Below are 19,658 nucleotides of genomic sequence, written 5' to 3'. Positions count from 1 at the left end.
CAAGAAATGTGTGTTTGTATGTTGCTGGTTAAAAAACTTATCAACTCTATATGGGGTTAGCACAGCATCTCCTTTGGTGTGGACAATGAATTTGAAGTGGCATTTCATTATTGCTAGTAATGATGTAACATGGGAGGACAATGCAAAGGAGATGGGGTTTCAGCATTATTCCCTTAGCCATTCTGACACTGTGTGAGTATTAACTAAGCAAAGTCCAAAACCACGACATCTGAGTGATGATAAATGAACACTTGGATAAGAAGGGAGAAAGCATGCATGACAGGCAGACCCAGTTATGATGTGAGATTTCAAAAAATAAAATAATCCTATATTCTGATTGGTTTGCTACAGTTTGCATTGTAACTACATAAGTTTTTCATTTATTTTTAAAATAAGATTGAGATTGTTGTTTTTCATGAAGGAAATACTATTCCTTCAGTTATTTTTACCATCATGAATTTTGTTGCACCAACTTGCAAGTGAAGAAGATCATGCAAAATTTTGTTTGTTTGTTTGTTTGTTTGTTTGTTTTGGTTTCAAACTGATGACACGCAGACCTGTGGGGAAAGAAATGCAGAAGCATGTAATTATTTCCTGCAAGGAACGTTCACATTCAAAAATCAGAAATAAATCACACTTGGAGAGTGTCTTGATACATTTTGAAGGTAGTGGTTTTATATTTTAAGAGATCATCTTGGGCTAGATTGAGACAGATATGAAATCATTTCCTCAATCATTTTACCGTACAGGTGTATTTTAGAATAAGTGATAGTATCATAATTTTATATATGGAACAGGAAAAAAGGTACTCTATAATCAATACACGACCTTCATAAAAAGCAAGAACTACCATTTTGGTATGAAAGAAAAAATGCTGCCTAAATGGAACAGAGGTAATGGCTCTGAAATCTACTTTCCATCAAAAGAATAAAACTCTGAGAAAATCTACTTTGCAATTTTTTTTTTCTCTTTGGGCTGTGTTGATTTTCCTTGTGTCAGAAATACTAACAATACTTTCTTTCAAATCAGTGTCTTATCCTGATCTATTTTTATCTGCTTAGCTAGGGATAAAGAAATAATATATGACACCCTCTGATCCCAATTGATGGGGAAAAGAAGGAAGCTCAAGGCTGTGTAATAAATATAGGGCAAGAAGGCCCAATCAGAACCCACAGCCTTATCCCAAATGCACGGGGACTTGATGCTAAGTGAGAGAAAACAGAGAGAACAGGAGAGGATACAGGAAAGTCCTTCAAGTGCCCATGAAGACCTTAGATGTTGTTTTAAACCTGCTTTGCATGTTGAAGTCAATGCCCTGATTTCCCTTGCATATATTAATTTTATGGGAAGAAGCAAAGGAATTTTGAAAGCTGTACTTGAGGTCAATTCTGTGTCCAGAATTTCTGACTGTATATGTGACTTGCAAAATAGATGCACCTTGGAATAGGTCACATCAGAGAGCACTAGAGATAATTCTATTTATCTCCTAGAGGTGATAAGAATATATACAGATGTATATGCAGATGTGTGCAATTTCAGCCAGGAAATTTATAGTGTAATATGCATAAATATACCATGTTCTTGTGTGCACTGTTCCTTAAATTTCTCTAGAATTAAAGTGGTGTAATCTGTGATTAAAGTGTATTATTAGTGATGGAATAAATTGAGAAAATTTGATTGATGGGTTCATTATTCATGTCTGATACATATGTGCTCTTATGTGAGAGAGACACTGTGTAGAACAAAGAGAGATTACTTTTTTCTCAGGCTTTTACTCTCATGTTGAACAAAATTCAAGAATAAGAAAGAGTATGTGGGAGAAAAAGTAACAGACAATGCTCTTTTTCAGAAATTCATAAATGTAAATCTTCATAAGAAACAAATCTTGGGGTAATAGAGTAGGAGTCAAGTGCTTTGCTTTATGTTTAAAAATTAGAAAATATTTTATGTTTTCTAACTTTTTGAGCATTAATTAAATCACATTTAAAAAGACACCCATCACAGTGACTGATATCAGTTTCTCAAAGAAAAATGTCATGTGTATTTCCATTGGTAGCACAATGCAGAACTGCAAAGTAAAACATGAATGCCATTAATGGTTTAGTAGTTAAAAGAATGGCTTTTACTGTGCATCATACCGAAATTTCAGTCTGACTCGAAGTCTTATTACCTCTATAGCTTTAGACAATTTTCTTTTACTCTTTTAATGCCCAGCTTTCTTCTCCAATATAACACAGATTATATTATCGACCTTATAGGTTGTTATATAAAGAGATACCATAATAAATGTGCTTAGCAAAATGCCTTTCTTACAGCAATTGCCCTATTGCTGTAGACATTAATTTCATTTCCCAAGTCCTCCTATTTCCTTGGCCTTCATCTTTCTATTTTCCAACCTCGCGCAGTTTCAGAGTTAGCAGGGTCTGTGTCCCTGATCTCAGTCTTAACCTTGCTCCCACCTGTCTCTAGTAATTTTGAGCTAAGAAAGACTCTGTTTATGAGGAAGCCAGAAAACTAACTTTTATTGAGGGTCTATAACAATTCGGATGTCTGGTCAGTAAAATCAGATCCCACTTTCATGGAATGCTACTTTATGATGCCACAGGACCCCGCTTTGACCGCTGTCCCTGGTGTACTAGACATCTCCCCTGCAGCACTGGGAGGTTCCTGAGGGGTTTGCTTATGCTTTGGGAAATGAGATCTCTTTTTTTCTTCTCTGACCTGTTGTCACCTGCCGGGGAGAGCTCTTCCACCTGATGTCTCTCAGGAGAGCACGACTGCCCTGTTCACTACACTGCTCAACACCACAGCTCCGAGGCAAGAGCACTGGCTTCGCTCTCATCAGATTTACTTGTAGTTTGAGCCTGGTCTTTTTATTAAGGCTGAACAGGACAAGCAGGCCAAGAGGCAAGGCTTTCATTTCGCTTTATTTTGGTTTGGTTTGGCTTGTCCTTTTCCCCAAAAAAATCAAGACATAATGGTAAGGAGGTTAGATACAAAAGATCCAGTCAGGAGCTAGGAAACATGTCATCTCTCAGAGCAGATGCTCAAATGTTTGAGCAAAACTCCAACTTATCATTGAGACAGGACCAGCTTTCACAAAAGGACCGTGACCAAATAGATATTTTGGCAGAGAGACCAGAATCATGTCCAGTGAGACATCAGAGATGAAACTCTCTCTTTGATTATGGAACCTTTGTTTTCTTTTTCTGATTATAATCCTTCATAAGTGGTGGCTATGGGGATACCTGCTCATTATAATAAATGTTTCATTGCTCACTTTCACCCACTAAGCCATTTCTGATAAAAATAATTTTAAAAGAATGCATAACTGCATTTTGCACTACTCCTTCCTAAATACCACCTGAATGCATTTCAGTAAACTGTCCTGAGCAAAACTGCATTCTTCTCTCACTTCTGTCTTTATTGAAATGGTTCCGTGAAATCAACTAATTAAGTCAGTGGCCCTCATGGGTGTTTGTTCTTATAAAACAAAATGGTGGCTATGGAAATCAGTGTAGGGATTCCTCCAAAATGTAGCATAGTGATTTCATTGGACTCAGCTATTACCATTCTAGACATCTTCCTGGACGAATTAAGACATCATAATCCAATGATACACACAAACTCATATGTATAGCAACAAAGTTCATATAGTGCACTGTGTGTTCAGCAGCAGACAGATAAAGAGAATATGGTACACAGAGCTCTTCCACCTGGTGTCTCTCAGGAGAGACACAATAGATCGTTACTCAGCCATAAAGAAGGATAAACATTAGTAATTTGTAGGATTTCATGCATCTTGAAAATCAGACACTCCAGCATAAATATCTCATGGTGTCTCTTTAATGAGAAACTGGAAAGAGAAACATAGAGGACAGAAAGCAGCAAATTATTATTTGACAAGCTAAAATATCTTTAGCTCACGTTCGACCGTAAATCCATAAAATTGTTAAAAGCATTCAACATTCAAAAACGAGCAAGGAGTAGTGGAGACATAAGACTTGATTGTTGGCCAGAAAGTCTAAAATGTGTTGAGTAAAACTATAGTTTTCCCCAGCGTGCCTTTTTGAAACTTAAGCATCTTCCTGAAGTACTTGTTTTCCATTCTCCTTCCTTGGGCCACAGTCTTTAACTTTGCTTTCTAATTCAATAACTATTTAATTTCATCTGCATATGTGCTATTTCTTAGATGTATAGGGTCTTACTTTAACTTACCCCTATGCAGGTGGAAACAAGCTCTTTTTGGGACTCAGCCTCCTCGTCAGTTTTCTGGCCTCCCATCTCTTTTCTGTATGCCCTTTCTCCCTAGCTGTGATCTATCTAAAGGACAGACAGACTTTGTTACAAGGACAATTCTAATAGTTGGCGACTATCTGCACCTTGGTTTTAAGCATTGTTCAGTAGATTTTTTTCTTTGAAAATTATAGTGGTGGACTAGACACAAAGAGTAGAGATAAAAGATGGAATTCATGGCATGCATGACCAAACATAAGAAATTCTTTAATTTCGTGTGTGTGTGTGTGTGCGCGTGTGTGTGTTATACCATAAGCCTTTCAAGTAAGGAAAAAAACGTATGGATTTTTTCCGTACATTTCAGTATGGATATCAACACAAAAACAAATCCATTGGAAGCCACTGAATTGAAATGAATCTGCATCCAGCATATGTGACTTTCTATGTGAAAAATTCAACTGCGTATATATACATAGTGTCACACACAACAGCACCTTCATTCTGGGGGAGCAGTTTGAAGATACATTTGGTAACTCATTGCTTTTAAAACTCACAATCTATTTGAAGCAGAACAGAGCATGATGATTCAATGTGAGGGTTAATTACAGAAGTAATCATGTCTGTTATCTAATTATTCAATTTATTTGTGACTCTGCTGGCCCAATTAGTCCAGAGCACAGGGCTAATGTTAGGGTTGGGTGGATGCTCAGCATCTGTGCCTCAGGAGAGGCATCTGTTGCCAAGAGGTGACGCGATGAGAAGTGTCTGCTCACCAGCTGTGCAGAAAGCTTCACAGACAAGTGCACAGGGCTGGCACCAGGATACAGCACCTGGATGGCAGGGGCTTAGGGAAGGCCACACCGTGCTCTTGAGTTATTTCTCACTTGGGCACAGCAAAGGTCCAAAATCACTGTTTTTGTCACTCCTGGGAACTACCACTATAAACTGATGAGGAAAATAAAAAGTTTCTGTTCCTTGTCCTTGTGATGCTATAAAACAAAGTAAGCTAGCTTTATTGTTAGAAAGTAGATATGTATCTGCTATAATCAGATGTGGTTTCTGACATTTGCTTGTTGTATGTTACAACTAATAAAAGAAATAGAAATAGAAAGATGGCTTATTAATTTCTTAAAAGTAAGTCCACTGTTAGTATTGATTTTGACTTTAGTAGGCTATATGTAACATTAGTATCTGATATATTTATATGTATTATTGATTTGACTGTATAATGCAGGAAAGTATATTTTAATGATGCTATTGATTTTAAAATATTTATTATTAATATTTATTAACCTTTCACATTGCAGTGCTATCTTTACTGAAATACCGCACTAATTGGTAAAAGGGAGACACTGTAAAAACTATAGCAATACTTATCAGAACTTTAAGCTCATCAACTTTTGGCCTAGCTAAGAATTTGCTTTTACTGGTTGATGACATCGTCATAGGCTCAGGATTTCATCACTTCACATTTTGGAAAGCACAAATGAAAGTGTTTAAATTCATTGAAGTCAGAAAAGTATAATTTATAGGAAATGCATATACGTCTTGCTTCTGCGTGCAGCAGGAATTATTTCAACTTTTCACATTGGCTTCACAGAGAAAAATCACATTTGAACAAAATTAAAGAGTTTTGGGAGCTTTTGCAGTATTGCTTCTCGATGTTCCCTTGTTATTGAATCACAATAAGAAACCCTGTTAGTTCTTTGCTACTGAGCAAATTGCTTTCCACAATTATGCTTTATGTTTTAATGGGGATAGCTTCACATTAGGAGAATGATTTCACACTAGCATTGCCTCTTAAAGCAGCACAGAACAGCACCCCGCCTACTTTACAAAATCCATGCCTCCCATGCTGCCTCTAAGGAAAATATATAAATAAATGCTTGCCAATCTTGCTTCTTAGAGAGTTTTAATTGACTGTAATGAAACATCCCTGGCTCCATAACGAGAGTGTGGTGGCCACAAAGCCCTTTAAAATGTAAATCGGCAGAAGAATTTTATGGACATGTTTGAGATCATACAGCATGGTAATGGGTTAGGTAGGTGACAGTTTGTCAGATGTGGCTCCAATGACCAGAACTATTTTCACTTTTGAAACGCTTTCTGTTTTCACTTTTGATGATAACTTGAATGAAGGATATAGGATAACATGAAAAGAGGACCACAGTCACTAAGCACCCTGCCCTCACCACCACCAGGTGTTAGCACACTGTTTAGAAAAAGAATTCCACAGGACCAGTCAGAATCAGAACTGTCATTTGTGAATTGTTTCATGATTCTTATCCCCTATTTCCTCCCTGAACCAGTCAGCTTTACATCTCTGGGACAAAATAACAGATACACAATTTATAGGAGAAAAAACTTACTGTTGGTTCGTGGTTTTAGAAGGTTCAACCCATAGTTACATGAATCCAAGGCAGAACTATCATAGTGGAGGGGCATGGCAGACAAAAGCTGCTCAACACAGGGGAAATGAAAAGCAGAAAAAACAAGAAGTGAGCCAGGAGAGGAAAGGAGGGGTCAGCGATGAAGTTACACCATTCCAGGTCTTTTATTCATCTCTCAGAATTACCCATCTTCTCCAAGCACACTCAACTGTGAACTCATCAGTGCATTAATAATCCAGCAAAGAGTCACAGCAGCTCCATGATCCGGTCATCTGGCAGCTCCACAGCTGCACACATGAGACTTTTGGGGATGTGACAGAGCTAAACTATAACACCAGAGCACTCACCTTGTTTCACTTTGTGTTTACCAGCACAAAATGTATTTTACTTTTAATCACAATGAAAACGTGAACAGCCATATATACTTAAGTAAGCAAACTACCCATTCTACCACGTCGCCGCAGCTGGGAAATGTGAACCCAGAAGTGATAATACATGGCACTACTTCAGGAAAACAAAGTAAGAATAAATTTTAACAGAACCTAGATTGTATCCGGAGTTACTAGCATGTGCATGTTTAGGGGTGTGTGTGTGTGTGTGTGTGTGTGTGTGTGTGTGTGTGTGTGTGTGTGTCTGTGTGTGTGTGTCTGAGTGTGTTCCGGAGTGCATGCATTACCTTTTTCCTCTTCTATATAGGTCAATGTTCTATATTTGATGCGGAGTATATCTTATATGACAGCACAGGAAGGGATGTGGGCAGCCCAGTTTAATGCATTTGGGGTCAAAACGGACTTGAAATTGAAGGGAATCAGATCTCTTGGGACATTCAGCTAATATTCACCACTTTAAAAAGAACCTTGATTAAATCGCCACTATGGTGGCAAATGCCAAGAGCTCAGACACAAGACAGGGCGATGTTCAGTTGCCAAAAAAAGAGAGGGAACTTCTTTATGACATTGGAGGAGGCTCCAGAACATAGGTGTGGTTGACGGTCACTGTCTGTTTCATTTTTTCCATCTCAGGGATCTATGAGTGGATATTTTCACTTCTGAGATGAAAGTGTTAGCCTCTGGGATTTGAGATGACAAGTGTCTTTCCTCAGCTTCATCACCTGCCAGCAACATAAGCAACATCTGCCAAGGTGCTAGAATCTGGTTTATTGCTCCTCAGGGATGTCACGTGTGTTTTTGTGAGTGTTTGCATAGAGCAGTCACTCGTGAACCATATGCACTTATCAGTAACACCAGTAATTGATAGGAAAAACAATCCAAAGGAGATGAAGAAATTTGGAACTTGTAACTGAGAACTTAAATCATGTTCTTATGATTTATCACTTGAACATCGCTTTACCTCATTTATAGCTAAACTTCTGAACCAATTCTCTTATTTCACATCTTTATATTTTAAATGAAGTATTCTGGAACACTTAAATTAGAAGTTAAGGTTTAGTCTCCAAAACTGCATTAAAATTATTTTCTTCAAGGAGTTTACTCAATTAGATACTTTTCATTTATATTTCATGTATTCTTAAATATTTTCTTAACATACATTTATTTCTATGTTTCAGCACATTGGAGTAAGAAATGTTTGGTATCTATCAATTTAATGATTAAAAGTTATTTTTGTTATTTCAAATATCTTATGTTGGAATATAAAATGTTATAAATTATATTCATTAAGCATAACTATATCTTTCAAGTAAAATGAAAATATACAAACATATTTTTGTTACTTTATCTATATTAAGATATAGTTGTGTGCCTGAAAATTGATTCCAAAAGTATATTTTTATGAAATGAAATCAACAAAAGCCTTGGCATTATTAAATTTCATTTGATGATTTCATTGAATCATAACGCATTGACTTTCTGCTCCTTGTAGGTGTGTGCTTTAAATTGACTTTGAAAGAGGCAATGTTCCTTTTTCCTAAATTTTATGCTGCATGTACAATAACGTAGTATAAAATTAAGATTCTTGATAGTGCCAGGCGCTAATCGTTGCCAGAAATTCAACTCAAGGACATTTAGGAAAGAAGCTTGCCCTGAGGGGCTGCCCAGATGAGTTCCTGTCAGAGGTACTTAGAACCAGATGAATTACTCAGATATTTCCTCAGAATATTCTAGACATCACAAATGTGTTTAATGAGACTAGATTTCCTATTTGTTTCTATAAAGTCCTTCAACATTAGTTTATATTATTCTTGCTATAAATCACACAGTGTAGTTTTTTTTTTTCCTTTAATGAGCCTTACAATATACAAATCAGAGGTGTCTGGAGTAGATCAATGCTTGAATCAGTGTTTAGTGTACTTGAAGCGTGTATATCTTGCATACTTGAAGATGTATATCTATCACAAAGAGAAACAAAGATTACACAAATGCAGTATTATATTTGTGAGGAGGAGGAAGGAGAAGAAAAGTATATAAACCCATCTTTAGATAAACAGAAAATTCATATGATAATAAAACACAGCAGTCATGCCTTGAATTCTAACTACATAGAGTTACTCTGTTAGTGAATTTAGATTCTAATGAAAAAAAACTTGAGAAGTCTGTTTTGATCATGGAGAAATGATGAATGGGGGACAGGTCACTGGAGTGACATTCACAGCACTGTGTGATGACATGGCCTTCCTACTCTGACTCCAATCTGGTTCATTACCTGTGAAGTCAGTAACAAAATTCTGGGGTAAAACACTTTATTTCACTCAGAAAGACTGTTGTCTCTTCAGTGTATTCTTTCTTCTTCGGGTTTGAATTTCTTGTGTTCACAGATATGCTACTTCAGATCATCTATCTATCTATCTGTCTATCTATCTATCTATATACATACATACATAACTACTTAGTTTTCTGTCTTTTGAACAATAATTTGATATGCGCAATTGCTAGTAATAGAACTTTTATACCCAGGAAAAAATTCCTGCTGCAGTTATAGAATAAAGGATGAAGAAACAGACCCAGGGAAGGCACCTTTATGGCTTTCACATTCTGCCTTGGATTTCAGCTCAGTGGGATAGTGACACTATAAATTATATTAGTGACAATTAGTACTCAAATTTGAAGGAAAAGAGTATTTTTAGTTTCAAAAACCAAAGATCCATTTTATGAATTCATATCATTATTTTCTTTCAGGTTAGGGCTCTATCAAAATAACCTATGGTTTTCTAGGTTTATACAGATTTTATAGCCATTATTGTCATACTTAGTTCTCCATGCAAGCTTAAAAGTTGAAATTGTTGCTTCCCACTTAATAAGGAAAGAGTTTGAGTTAGGAGACTGTTCCCTGTGTAAAGTGAGTTACCATATTTAAAGGATAGGTCTCATTCTCTAATTTTAAACTTTGTAGATATGAGTAATTGGACTATTCATATATATTTTTTCAGACTACTGTCTTTCATCCATGAAGACAACATGTAATAAGAACAATTAATGAATAATTTTACTCAGTATTTGTCAGATAGATAGTGTTCTCTTACTATAACTCTGAAACTCTTTAATTTCTTTGGGGAAGGTCTTTTGTATTTTGTGCTTTGTGTTTAGGTGCTTCACCATATAATCCAATATAGATAAGACAGCTTGGTATGAAACAATGAACAGTTATAGATTATTGAAGATATTAAATCATATACCTTAATAGCATTCCAGTCCAAAAAGTGAACTCTTTCCATGGAGCATAGAAAAGTTTGGATTGTCTTACTTATCTGTCACAAGTTTATTTTTAATTGGTTGCATTTAGTCCCAGATGAATTTGTATGTTGAGCAGAGACAAGGCATTATCAATGTATGGATTCAGTTTATTAAATAAAGAAAATAAAATTACCTGAATTTGAGGGTGCAGGATACAGATCAAAGTTGAGCTAAGATAGAGTAGTTTTGGTTAAAAAAAAAAAAAAAAGTTGCCAGATGATATAGTCAATGATTGAAGAGTCAGGAATAATCCATGTCATTTTGCAGCACATGTTACAAGATGGAGAAAGTATAGGAAGATTTCCAAGGTTTTTGATAAATGAAAAAGTACATAAAATCCAAAGTCCTTCGTATAATCCATCCTGAACCAGATTTCTGATGGTAATCACAATCTTCCGCAGCAGGGTTTCATCACATCAATCAAACATTCTCTGGCAACATTTTTTTTATTTTTTTTTACCCAATCTATCTGTATATATGAATAGCTTACACTTCTAATGTCCACTCATTTCTCCATTCTTAACACGTGAACACAATACCACCGCAAATGACTAATATCTATGATTTTATCTATGCTGGTTTAAAGGATGACTGATCAATTAGTTCAGTCACTTATAAAAATAAACTTATATAATGCCCATAATTACTTAGGAGTAAACTTACTTTGAATTTGTGTTGATATATTTCTTTAATTGTATAGTACTGTTGGCTTTAACAATTAGGAATAATAGTTTGATCAAGTTTAAAAAATCTGTACTTTTAATCTTTTAAAAAGGAGATATGTGCTATAAAATATGAAGTTGTTTTCAGTTAAATTTGTAACTAAGTAACAGTCTTGTAAAGTTTATTTGCATTTTATACAAATAATAATTTGAATTAGCTTCACGTTAGAACAATTAACTTTTGAAACATTTAATTTACGTGTTACAACTTGAAGATAATGAGAAAAAGATCCCATTTTTGTTTTAAATTACTTTTAAGACAATTCTGAAAAACTTTAAATGTTTTCTATTTATAGCACTAAATCACATTTTATTGGAAAAATACAATTAAATCTGCATCTCAGAAAATGTTTTATGTCATAAAGTCATTTTTATAACAAAAACTCATATTACCATATATTTTTATACTTTATGTTCATTATCTTTGGAGGAAAGGCAAGGATGTATTCCTTATACATAAAGGGGTTGAATCCTATTTTGTTTTTTTGAAAAATTTGTTAATCTGAGATGTTGTGTTTATCCTGAGTCTCCTGGTTAATATTTTATTTACAACCTATTATGTGTCAGTAGTTCTCTAGTCTTTAACCTGTCTGTACAAGGTCACTTTACCTTGAGAAGCCAAGTACACCTACACCTTCATATTTCAGATGATGAAGAATTCCCAACAGGTACGCTTGAACTTGATGTCCTGGTCACTTCTCCTCTCATGGTCTTAAACATTATGCAACACTGACCTTTCAGAGTTAAAATATTAAAAGAGATTTTGCAAAAGAAATAATTTTACTACTCTTACTATTAAAGCAATAGATTTATTAACTCAAATTTGAAAGTGGAATATATATTAGGTGCATATAATTGAGTATATATAAAGATATATATAAAGACAGAAAAGTTATTTTCATTTCTAATTTGCAATATGCTAAATTTTATTTTAACTAATTACACATTTGATTTGTTAAGATACAACCATAAGACCAGGTGTGGTAATAGATGCTTATGCCTACACCACTTGACAGACTTAAGACAAGGAATCAGAAATTATTGGGCCATGTGGTGAAAATTTATCTAAAAATATGCAAAATAAAAAAAAAAAAAAACTGAGGTGCAACCCAGTAGTACAGCGGTAAGGGTTGAATGAATCCCCAGGATTGCCAGAAAAATACAACTTTTTTTTTTTTGTTGTTGTTTGCTTTGCATGGAGTAGAGTACACTGTTATGGATTATTGATTCAAGTGGATGCAGCCTTTCAGAAAATCACTTTGACAATATTTTAAAATATTGTACCATTTATTCATTAATAAGAGCTCTTAAGTATTTAATGTACAGAAGCAATCAATCAGAAAAGTTTATAGTTTGTGTAAATAATTTTCCCACCATAAACAGACATCTATTATTTGTAATAGAAAAAATAGTCTTATAGATTATTAAGGTAACTATTGAAAAGTACATTTACTGAAGATCCATTACAATTTTTACCAAACCTTTTTTGCCACTCTGAACATAGTTAATGTCCTCTATAACAAAACTGTATCACAATAACCCAACAAAGGCCGTAATGAGTACGTAGATAATTAAGTAAGTGGTATCACTTCGAGATACACATGGAATTTCAGTGAGTCTGCTTTTAGTATAACCTGTTTAGGATCACTGAATGTAAGTTAGCATTAAAAGATTTATAACTTTAGGTCTGGTGTGAAAATGGCATGAATATTTGCCAGACTCCTGTGGAAATCAGCTTGTTCACAGACTCCAAGACAGAAAATTAAGACCAATTAAACCAACAAGGCTGAAGGAAAGCCCTGCTACACGGCACACAGTAAATACTGTAGCTCCTGAAGTGTCCTGGAGAAGCATGGGGCAGCTTTAGTCCAGTCATTCCTTTCCTTCACCATCAGTAGTGACATATACTATTGCTTATTTTTCTTGTTTTATTACTGAAATTGCCAATATGATGGTAATTAAACTAGTGCTTTTTAAAATTTCATCTGTGAGGATTAATCCTGATCCTTCAACTTCATTGGATTGAGAAATGTCACCAATTTTAGTAAAGCTAGCTTCTGGGTGTGACTGAATGTGTCCTGGAGGTTTGAACTGGTTACTATATATGACCCGCTCTCCCAGGGCACTATCCACTTCTCTGCTTCTTAGCCTTAATGAACTAAGCATCTTTGTTCTCTAGTGGCCTTCTGCCATAATGTCTCTGGCCTGGACCCAGCTGACTATGGACTGACTCTCCACAAACTGTGAGCAAAACTAAGCCTCTCTTTCCTTAACTCTGGGTGTCGATTATTGCATCTCAGGCTCAGAAAACTAGCCCACTGTGAAAGCCAAGGAGGCTGTCAGAAGTGCACCTGTTTGTAAGACCACATGCCATTCATAGTTGAGACCTGAGGGAAGTAAATGTGATACACATGGTGATATCCAGGAAAAAGCGTTCTAGGACATTTGGCTGGAAGATACTGCGTGAAGTGCAGGAGGGTACGGAGTACAGGCAAAGCAGGATGAATATTACCAGATGTTGAAACATTCTTGGTTTGCATTTTTTTGCCCCTGGTAACAGTAAGGGAATAACTTGTTTTGATTGTGTCCATTTCCCTTTGGAAGAGATTTTTCCTGAGATGAAGAATAGTTGAATCTAGGGTAGGACCAGGTAGACATAAAGCTATTTTATAAGGGAGAGATAGCATGTTGAGGAGATATCTGCAGTAGAACCAGTCAGATGTGCTCCTGGAATAGATATGAAAGGAATAAATTGTGGCACCTGGTGTCTGTTACATGAAATGACGTTTCTGAATTACTTAGGCAAAGAAAGAAAGAGGAAAGGAGGCAAAACAAGAGATAATGAGCACAGAGTATCATACAATGTGATTGTGTGAACATAGATAAACTATAAGAACAGCTAAAACGTACAGATTATTACAGTATATCAGTATTAAAATAACAGTAAATTTATAAGTGTTACATTGTAAAACGTTTACCATAAAACAGATTTTTTTTTTCAAAAGAAAACTCTAAAGGATTTTCTATGTTCCATGGCTTGAAAACTTTTGTTTACCATAAAAAGTTAAGATTTTGTCAGTACATTTAAATGTAAGACTCTTGGCTCAAAATGTATGGAAACTAACACCTTTCATGCTATAAAGTATAGAGATCTTAGAGGAAATGTATAATCTGAAAAGTAGGATGTTTGACATGATCCCTGAGTTCTCACAAATCCACTGAGAAAAATTAAGAAGTGGTATAACTGGATTGGTTGAACTCATTACAGAAAGGTTTCCACTAGGGGCATGCAGCCCCATAATGGACTACAGATTTTTAGGAAGATGAAAAAAAAAAATTTACCAATGGTGAAAACTGAAGAATCTCATGAACATGCCCATATAAAAAGGAGAACGTTCCATGTGTGTCAGCTTGTTGGGAAAATGTCCGATTCAATTTATGTACCATACCCTTCTTGAATGTTTTCTTGTTTCTCTCTCTTTTGTTTAAATTACACCATATTTTTCTTTAAATTTTCTTGTATAAATGGACTTTTTATTTTTATATTTATTAATTCTTATGCTTCAGAAACAGCTAAAGAAATATAATTTTTATTCCATTCTTAGATTTTCCAAATAATTCTAGATAAGTTTTCCCTGTTAGCCTGGACTTCTTCATTTAACAGAATAAGTTCATACACATAGGAAAAGTTATGACATTCTGCCTTACATTGTGCACATATGTTTTCCTCTGTATATAGTCCTGGATAATTTTTTTCACTGCTTGTGAATAAGAACAATTCAGCTGTACCTAAAATTTTCAAAATTAATTTGATCATGCAAGATGGCAGCAAATATTGACAACCTGTTAAACCAGGAGTAATCAGGAGGTCTATTCATGTTAAAAGGAATAGCTGAATTAATTTTCTAGGTAATTCTCACAGTCAAGGCATTTTTTTATTTGAAAAATATAACTGATAAAAAATAAATGCTTCTGTATAAGTAGATATATGGGTACCTAAAAAAAACCTTATATAGTTACTTGGATGAAATTTTCATTTTCCCTCTCTCTAAGCAGACATAGACCACTTACAAGACTAGCATTTATAGTAAGGGGAGAAGACAAAAAAGAACTTCAATAAAGTCATGAAAGCATTGAAAAAGTTTCTAGTATCTTACAATCTCAAAACAGAAAATTTTATTTCAAAGTTAATGCAGTTTATCATTCTGAAACTCAAATGTTTATAAATAAGGATGATACTAGAGATACATGTGGTTATATAAGTATATTTTCAACTTTTAAATTATTATTATGACCAGAGAGTGGAGGAAGCTCTGGCTAATTAGAAACTTCCATTAATAAAGCCTTTTGAGTGTACATTGACTCAGTCTTTACTTGTCTTTAAGACAAATGGTATTGACTAATTCCTGTGGTTCACTTAATAGAGCAGGTAGAACTCCATTTATATTCATTATGGTTTGGATTAATCATCCCATTATTTACCTACAGCTATGTCACAAAAGATTTTCCAATTCATGATTTATACCTGATTGCTCACTAAAATTTGGCTTGCAGCTTTGATATAACTAAGAAAGAATCAATTGCAATACTGACAATCTTTTGGAAATGATAATTGGAAATGAACTAATTAAATAAGCATAATTTTGTATACCAATGTATACACAAATCTATGGGTGCCTCACCACATACATCTCCTGATTACATGTTTCTTGCTTTAATACCAATTTGCTACTAAAGTCAATGAAATTTGAAGTCCAAAATTTTAAAGTCTTTACCTGTCAGTCATAAAAACATTCTCCTATATGCTGAAGGAAATATAAATAGATATGTGTGTAATCCCGCGCTTGGAACAGTGCGATAAACACAGAAAAATGATTTAGTAGATATATCAACCCATTTTGTTCTGTGTAATCAAAGTTGCATGTCTTATTTTATATAGTCAGCTTCCTCATTTAAAGAATGTGTCTATTATTAATTCTTGACTTGACTAGCCATAACGTTTTGTGAAAATCAAATAAACATGTCTTGAAGATATTTTGTAAATTACAAATCAAATCATTCTTGTGGTTGTAATGTGTTTCATCCAATGGTAGTGAATGCAAAAAATGATAATTGATCAACCATTTATGGGAAATACAGAAAACTCTGTCCATTTCATTGGAATTGACTTTTGCATATTAAATTTTACAGGATCAAAAATTTTGTTAAAATTTTGTTGAAATTTTTAACTGAAGTCTTTAGTCTTATAATACCCTTAGTACTGCAAAAATTTACTACATGATGAAAAATTCTAAGACAACTATGGAGTATGTAAATGTTAGCCATGTGTTTATTATCTTAGGGTAGTAGGAATAACAATAAAACAATACAAATATCTATAGCACTCAGCAGACCCATGGTGTATTCAAAGCAGGGTAACTGATTTCATACTGTCATATAGAAAGGATATGTAAACCAGTATTTTGAAAATCAGTAGAGTTTAAAAATATTTATTATATTCCACACAAATATTTAAACTTAGAGGTCTCTGCACTCCATTTCAATGTCTGTATATAATTTAAATGTACATGTAATTTATTTAAGTATGCAAACACATACTACTAAAGCTAACATGCTAGAAACACAATGAAAAAATGCAAGATAAGTATGAAAGATCTATTAGAATAAAACCTAGAAAATGTAGGTAGAGTTTGCTTTGTGACCTGTTGAAGTGTACAGGTTGTATTGATGTCTGGAAAATCGCCTACCTCAGTCATTAATGTCATATCATCCTCTAAATGACCTTTATGTGTCTCCATTTTTGTTTGAAAAAGGGTTGTGCGCGATAGAGTTAAGACATTAGGAAAAAACTCAGTTCAATAAAACCTACTGAACTAAATAGTTCATTAATTTTGCTAAGTAGAATTTATGTTGAGATAATAAAATTAATAATTATTGAATACATAAATTCTTATTTTAGGAATATAAAGGACGGGGAAGAGAAAAGAAAGTAAATTCAATATAATATATAAATATAATAGGAAATTTACACACTTGTCCACCCAAGAGATCATCTTGTTCTTCCTTGGTATGAGAATGCTAATTATAGGCAGGAAACCACACTTATTTATGAAGTGTGGGATTCAAAGAGGGGGAGCTCTATCCCCGACCAAGGGAGTGAATTTTGATTAATTTTGCTATCTATGAAGGTTTCATTTCTCCTGCTACTCATTTTTAGGAACAAGAATGCAATCAGCATTATGCAAGGAGACATGACGAGAATGACTCTGGAAAGGTTTTAAAAGAAAAGCAAACATTGACTGCTTGCTCTGCTTGTACTCTGCATGGAAACACAACCATTTCTGTGCCTGTACCTACTGCAATCATCTTGCAAAGGAGGCAACAAAGACAGTCAGCCAACATTCTGGGGAGCAGATAGACAGAATGAGTCAAGATCCTTGGTGGTGATTTTGAAGTATTGAATTAAAACTCACATTATATATAGCTTGCTATTGGGCTTCTTGTTTTGAGAAGTGGAATTTGTTTTATGATTGAAGCACATTTTGGGGGAAATTGTGCATCTACAGACAAGATCATCATACCAGATAAAAGATTAGAGAAGGAAATATATGTTGCTGTAATCTCACATGACATTTTCTGTGGGTTTTTTTTTCCTGAATTTTCAAACATTTGTGACACCTCAGTTTCAGTATTAGACTGAAACTATGCAAGACAGTTTACATGCTGAGACAAGCTATATCTGGAATAGAAAACCCCACTTCTGAGTCTACATCCTCCTCTTGTCTTCTTAATTCAGTCTATCCTTAAATTATTTCTCTAGACTTGTCAAAGTTTGAGTTCAAGGTGATGGATAAGCATGCTTTGTGTGTGCTATATAACTAAAAGCATCTGCTTTCTTTCTTGAGCAAAAAGGAAAAATATGATATAAATGGAAGCTGAAGAGAAGTGCATTATAGTGGAGTGGTTAAGCACAGGCAGTTTGAAATTGGGTTTTCAAGGATTATAACCGTGTTCTACGTTTTACTTGCCGTGTAGTTTTGAGAAAGTCATTAAAGTTGCCTTGTCCCATGTTCTTCCCATAAAAAGTGAGAAAATACTATCTACATATAGTGTTATTGTGAGAATGACGTGCTTATAAATGTGCCTGACAGACACTGTGGATTATTAAATATGCAGCTACAGATCTGTGTAGAACAGTGTCCTTTGCTTAGCTCATTTAAGAAGCTCAAATGTATTCCGAACAGTATATTTTAAATCAATATGTATTGCACTCATATTATCACAGGAAGTAATTTCCCTCATAATCATGGAGCAGTCCGTCACTGATACTACATAAAAGCAACATCTTATAATAACAATGCTTAATAGCCACATAGTACATTTGTTCTAAGTAGCTGGAAGCACTTACTGGGTACTAGCCACTTCATCATTACAGATCCCTATGTGGTAGGTCAGAATTATTATCTCAGTGTTAGCGATAACGGGACTGACACACAAAATCCGTGAGCTGCTTGCTAAATCTGAATGACTTTTTCAACAGGTAGCCAAGAATAGCAGTGAAACTCTGCCTCCCTGACAAGAATACTGTTAAGTGCACTGCCATAATTCTTGAGCTTGGTATTCATAAATTGCTTCACTCCAAATACCACATAAGTATATCTAATTATAACTTAAAAAAGTCAAGAATAAATGTTTACGGACTTCAGTTAGCACCTATTTTTAAACAAATATCTACTAACCGTTTGGTTTTCAGTTATCATGAATTCTAACCACAGAACTGATTGCTAACAACTGCAGCTTAATTAAATTTTTAATTAATAGTCACTCATTACAAAAGGAATAAACCAAGATAAATGCTAATTTTATAGTCTAATCTAGCTGAAGGTTAGAAAACAATTCTTACTGTTAAGAGCATCATTAATAAATAGAATATTCCCTTCATTCTTAGATTCAAGAATCTTTCTGCTACCAGAGGTTGGTTTGTACAGCGTTAAGCTAGTCATATTCTTTCAATATACTTAATATAGAAAATTCAATTCAGAGTTGGATGGGATAAAATGAACATTGGTAAAAAAAAAGTACTGGATTATATATATATATATATATATATATATATATATATATGATACTTTTTTGAATCATATTTATGTATTACATATTGAAATATATACAGTCACTCATATATTCACATACATATGTAACTCATATAACTGTCATATTTACAATTTAAAGTTTTTAAGATGGAAAAGTGTCAAAGAAGTAAAATTACTAACATAGCTGTAGATATTGATCAAATGTTAGTCAATAGAATGTGAAAATCAACTGAATTATATCATGTATTCAATTACCCAAGACCAAAATGCTCAGAAAATCAGAAGAGCTTAGAGTTCTGGATCATACTACAGTTGTTTCTCTGTTCATGAACACTTGTGTTTGCAACCAATATGGTTTGCAAACAGAAACATTTGGTAAAATTTTGTTTTATTGGCAAACTCTGGGTGTCAAAGATAACAGTGGCCATTTCCCACGCAATCACAAACATGGCCATGTTTTCCAAAATGGTGGAACAAATTAAATTCTTGAACTGAGGTACCACTGTATTTCCTTTTGCTTTTTGAATA

At 34.4% G+C, this 19,658-nt stretch overlaps 1 protein-coding gene across 4 annotated transcripts in view; it reads left to right on the top strand.

The window, feature by feature from the left end:
• The window catches only part of Cdh12 (cadherin 12), a 949,967-nt gene that overhangs the window by 556,619 nt on the left and 373,690 nt on the right, over positions 1-19,658 (top strand). The gene's annotated exons all lie outside the window — the stretch shown is intronic.

This window comes from Cavia porcellus, unplaced genomic scaffold (genome assembly GCF_034190915.1).
Source record: "Cavia porcellus strain 051 isolate PalLab524CR breed Dunkin Hartley unplaced genomic scaffold, mCavPor4.1 scaffold_11, whole genome shotgun sequence".
Taxonomy (NCBI): domain Eukaryota; kingdom Metazoa; phylum Chordata; class Mammalia; order Rodentia; family Caviidae; genus Cavia; species Cavia porcellus.
The sequence above is the reverse complement of the archived record's forward strand: the minus strand, read 5'-3'. Positions and strand labels throughout refer to the sequence as shown.